Source organism: Parus major, chromosome Z (genome assembly GCF_001522545.3).
Source record: "Parus major isolate Abel chromosome Z, Parus_major1.1, whole genome shotgun sequence".
NCBI lineage: Eukaryota > Metazoa > Chordata > Aves > Passeriformes > Paridae > Parus > Parus major.
In genome coordinates this window covers 50,461,722-50,466,967 of record NC_031799.1, presented here as the reverse complement: position 1 = coordinate 50,466,967, position 5,246 = coordinate 50,461,722, and the positions used below count along the sequence as shown (strand labels likewise).

Sequence of the window (5,246 nt, the reverse complement as noted above, 5' to 3'; positions counted from 1 at the left end):
AAGCAGTTCCAATGCCTCTCAAGTTAGAGAAATCTAAAATAAAGATAGTTCAGTTGGCACAAAAGTCTGCATACGGCTCTCAGCAGTACAGTATCTGTACTCCCAAAATATGTTTCCTTCTAAAAGACATCCAGCCTCCCTACTTTTGCAACCGAAGGCATTTCTTGTGACACTAATCCACACCACCTACTATCACTTCAGCAGCAGACCACATTGCAATGTATGAGAGGGAAACTGCAAGGCACAACACTTCGCCCCTGTTTCCCCAGCAGGACCAGCAGCCAGGCCATTATCCATCACAAAGTCCACCAGCACAAATCTTCAAGGCACTTGGAAAGCAAAACATTGCACACACCCCAGGCCAGAACCCCGTCCAGGCTATTTATCCTGGGAGTGGCTTGAGGAGGAGGGATGTGACTCCCCCTCTCTGGCTGTGCTGCTGGCAGGGGCAGGCAAGCCTTACCCAGTCTCCTTGAACCACAGCAGCCCCACAAGTCTGTGGCTGTTTTTGGCTGCCAGAAGCCAAGGGAGAAGAATCACTTTCTTTTTAAGAAGAACTACTTTACTTCTGGGTAAATGCACCAGTGCTTCCTCTTTATGTGCACTAACCTAACTGCCTACAGTTACCTGGGTCAAGAAGGAGCCAGATCCAGGAGGAAATTGCTACAGGAATGAAAAAAAATAACAGTCAACAAACTATTCCAGGCTGTGCCTATCAGGAAATTCTGGATACTTTGCACTAATCCAAGCAAGGCTATTGTTCCTCTGTAGAGAAATACAATGCCTTAACCACCTCAAAGTTCTTTGTCAAGAGCTTGTAAGAGAAATGCCATGGCCACAGAGCTGCCATGTGAGAAGGGGGCACACATAAATTACCTAAACTAGCATCAGCATAGAGGCTCTTTTCTGGTGTTCACTGTTGCACAAACAGAAACAGTACTTTCAACAGCTGGAAACACTGGTCATTAAAAAATGAAAATTGATCCTAGAGTGCAACCTTCAGCCAAAAATTTACCAAGATTTTGCAAACCAGGTGTGCTGTTAAACAGTTTGGGAGGATGGACAGAGTGTCAGGCAGTCAAGAAACACCAGTGGAGGAGAGGTCTGGGTACACAAAGACAGGCACTTCTCAGAATTCTCTACTTTCAACAAAAAATAAATCAAAGCACCAGACATTCAGATATTCCATGTCATGTGTACCAATACATCAATGAAAGAACAAGAATGCACAGGTAATGCTTCTACGTGTTTTAAAGAAACTAAGCTTGAAACATAAAGGAAGAAAACTAAAATTCAAGTTCCCTGATGTGTAAGTAGAACAGCAGCTCTCATTTCCTTAAGAGAACTTTCTTCTGCACCGGGAATAATTTTGTATTTCTATCAAAGCAACTCAACAGCCTCACACCTGATGATCCAAAGTCATTCAGTGCCAACACAGATTTTGCCATTGACATCTATGGGCCATGGATGAAGCCTTAAGCTTCTGCATTAGCAATGAAGAAAAACACATGGGGGAACACATGAAGTGTCTAAGTTCAGCCCTAATACAGCACTGCTGAGCGCCACATCTCTACAGCATCATTTTGTGACACCTAGAAAAGTCAGAAACGTATCAGATGCTACATAACCACTGCCAGTTGAAGCTATTAGTTCTCAACACCCTCATGATTAAGCATTTCTGCAGAGCAGCATTCTCCATTCAAATTAGCAAAACTCCTAAGGTAACAAATGAGATATACCCAAATTGAAAGCAATCTTAAAGAAAAGGACATGGGAAGATGGAAAAAGAAAAAAGAGAAGACACATTTTGTTTTCTCAGATGTTGGTTTTCTTTCACTCTACTGAAGTGATAGAGAAAATAATACAGCCTATTGTGAAAGTTAAAGCATTAAAATGCACAGCATATAAAGAACTAATCCACTAACTAAAGATGCTGGAGGGATCAAATATTGATTGCTCTATCCTTCTGTCAGTAAAACAGTTGTATGCATCCTTCCCCTGGCATTATGTGTAGCAGTCACTCTTCAAATATCTCATTTATGGATTTAAGCTGAATTTAAGTGTCCCTTAAATTACATGCACTTTTCTTTCTGAAAAGGAGGAAATTGCACTTATGTAGCAAATTCTAATTTTGCAAGGGAAATAGTAGTGAAGAGGATAACTACCACACAGTACCTGTTCCCACTCTCAAATTCTGCCACACATCCTTGAGCATCACCAAAACCGTAAGTGATGGCCTGTGAGAAGTTCCCCACTCAGCCGTTATGAGAGGCAAAAGAGCTGCACTCAATTTTCCTCTGCATCCATATGATAAAACAAAAACAAACCAGATACACAGCAGCAGTGCTCAGTAAGTGCTGGCAGGTCACCACCTAGAGGTGCTCCAAGCCAGCTCTTCTGCCATCTGGAGAAGGCAGCTCACCTCAGAGTGCTCAAAATGCTCGGTACTCAAAGGGAAGATGGTGGTGGTCTCCCAAAGGAAAAAAGCTGCTCAGAAGAATTACTTGTCTTTTGATTTAAACCTCTGAATATGAGACAAAGCAAGCTCAACATGGAGGGGCCACTGAGAAACAACTAACTATCCATTAAGGTGTTATTAAGGGCACATCAGTGTTACCAAAGTGAATCCCATGTAAGTACAGAGCAGAGCAAAACACTTTCTTCAACAGCCTCTCCTGGATTCCCCAAATAGTTTAACTGTGTGACACTGTAAGACCAAGTTAAAGACAGATTTCTTATTTTTTCCCATTTTTAAGCAGAGAAGGAATTGTATTTTAGTTACAATCTTCTAGAGTCACTGATGAGAACCACATGACCATAAAGTATTTGCCCACAGTGATAAGATGGTCTGTTACTCACACGTGGAGCTCACATATTAAAGCTGGGTGGGTACGCAGAGTAGTCTTACTTTAATTTTGCATTTTCCATGTGTTTCGGCTCAAAAGCTGTTTAACCTTTCGACCCTCAATATTTGTTTTGAAGAGCAGAGGAAGAGAAAGCAGACACCAGCCAATGTTTTCCTCTCTTCAACCAGCACAGCTACTGCTAAGTTCTCAGAACAAGGTTTATAGCAGCCAAGGGTCTAACTACTGCAATCTGTAATGGGGAGTGATAAAGACAGCACCACACTGATCATGCAGCAGTACTTCTTAGTACTCCTAAAAAACATTTCCTTGGTTATTTGCCGTACAAAAAAGGAAAACCACCATTCATGTACAACTGCACAGGATGAGACAGTATCAATCTATTCTGGAGCAAAACAGCATTTAATTTTGTGTGGTTAATATTTAATAAAAACAACAGTAAAACACAGGCCTATCAAGTTGCTTTTAAGTCCGAGCACATATCAGTTAAGGAAAAACAGGCGGCACGCCTATAGCCAGTAATAGCAAGCTGCAGGGCAGAGCTTCACTTACGCCTGTGCACACAGAGTATTGCTTCAGTCCACCGCTGAAATTGCCAGAAATATTATTTTAGTGCTGTGTAGCCCATCCTCGCGCAAGAGTAACACACAGCCCTGGCCGCCAAATTGAAACATGACTCCCTGACCTGAGAGTGATTCATTTTAGACCAAATGGTACAACACACCAAACCTGACCTAGCATGCAAAAACTTTCTTTGAAAAGATAAGAGTTGCAGCAGTACTTAGTAGCAAAAAGATTGCAGGTACCCCAATTCCCCCACACTTTGAGAACACAAGTTACCTACAGGGTCTCCCCCAAGTTATTTTGCCTTGAAACTTCAGAAAACCCCAACCAAACAAAAAAACAGCCAAACAAGCAAACAACAACAATTAAAAACCCAAACCAAAACCACAAAAAACCAGCCCAAAACTAGAGCAAATAAGGATGGAAAAGAAATAAAAAAGAAGAAAGAGAGGATTTAGGCAGCTTCTAACATTCACAGACAACGGAAATCATGAAGGTGTGAGCTCGTTTCACAGAGTTATCCCCAACAAAATTAAATTTAGACATTCCAACATTTTTGTGATAATGAAAACTTTTCACATATTTCCCTAGGAAGCAGTTTTTTGGGATGGTTCCCACTGTGGAGCTATTTAAAAAGAACATAGGAAAAGAAGTTAGAGGAAGAAACTTGGTCCCTCTGGTTCCACCTCTGTCTTCTCACTTCAGTTTGCTAGTAGCTTTTGTCCTCTAGTTTCCCTCCGGTTTCCCCCACTCCCGGTCTTTCTCTGATAAATCACACCCCTATGCTTGTCATTCATCTTCTCCCTGTCCTTTACCTTTGTAAACACCGAGGACACACTGACACTGCTCCCATCGGACTTGAGCAGGCTCTTCGTCCGATGGACTGAGGAAGTCAGAAGACAGAGGGGGCAACCATTCTTTATCTAGGACTTTTTCCACTGCCTTAATTTGGTATAAATAAATCCAAAGAGTTTTCGGGGGGGGGGGGGGGGCAGGAGTAATGGGTGAGGAAAGGACAAAAAAGAATATATATAAAAAGAAAAAAAAGAAAAATATGAGTGCAGTCCCTAAGTTCTGTTAGTGTTCCTTAATCAAACAAGTACCCATCACTTATTCCAGGCCAGCCCCGGAGATGTTAGTCCGGCAGGAATAGCAGCCTGACCCGACGACTCGAGCCCCTCGATCCCATTCCGCAGGAGCGGGAGAGGGCCCCCGACAAGGCGCGCCGCCCGCACCCCACTGCGCGCCGCGGGACTCAGACCAGGTTCGGAAACACGAGAGAAAAAGCCAAAGAGAGGAGGCGAAGGGCGCCGCGGGCACGGAGCCCTCGGGCAATGGGAAGCGGGCACCTTTTCTCAGGCGAGAGCGGCGGGACCCCCGCCCCGCTCCGGGGCCCGCCGCGCTGCGCTTACCTGCGGGGGCTGCGCGGGCGCGGCTGGAGGGAGCGCGGCGCCGCCGCCGCCGGCGCGCACAGAGGGAGGGAGGGAGGAGGGAGGGAGGAGGGGAGAGAAGGAGAGAGAGAGGGGACGGGACGGGCTCCCTCCGCCCCCGCTCCGCCTGCGCGCCTCCGCCGGGCGGGGCCCAGGTGTGCCCGCCCCGCCTGCCCCGCGCACCCCACGCGTGCCCGGCTTGCGGCCGCTCGCTCCGCGACAGACCCTGCCCGCCGCCGAGCACACCTCGGAAAAGGGCGGCGGGTTCGGGCTGTGTGGCGGTGGTATGCAGGTGTTTCGGGAGCAGCCACAGTTCTCGTCCTGTGAAACTTTCCAGTGTCTTGCTGTCGTCGGGAAGAGCCGTTTGGGAGCCCCAGTCATAGGAATA

The 5,246-nt window shown here is 45.9% G+C and overlaps 1 protein-coding gene across 1 annotated transcript in view; it reads right to left on the bottom strand.

Annotated features, from left to right (window-relative positions):
• The window catches only part of LPAR1 (lysophosphatidic acid receptor 1), a 72,414-nt gene extending 67,518 nt beyond the window's left edge, over window positions 1-4,896 (bottom strand). Inside the window, exon 1 of the mRNA XM_015615276.2 lies at window positions 4,841-4,896. The gene's annotated coding sequence lies outside the window, so the exon portion shown is untranslated. The remainder of the gene's footprint in view (window positions 1-4,840) is intronic.
• Between the last annotated feature and the right edge of the window lie 350 nt (window positions 4,897-5,246).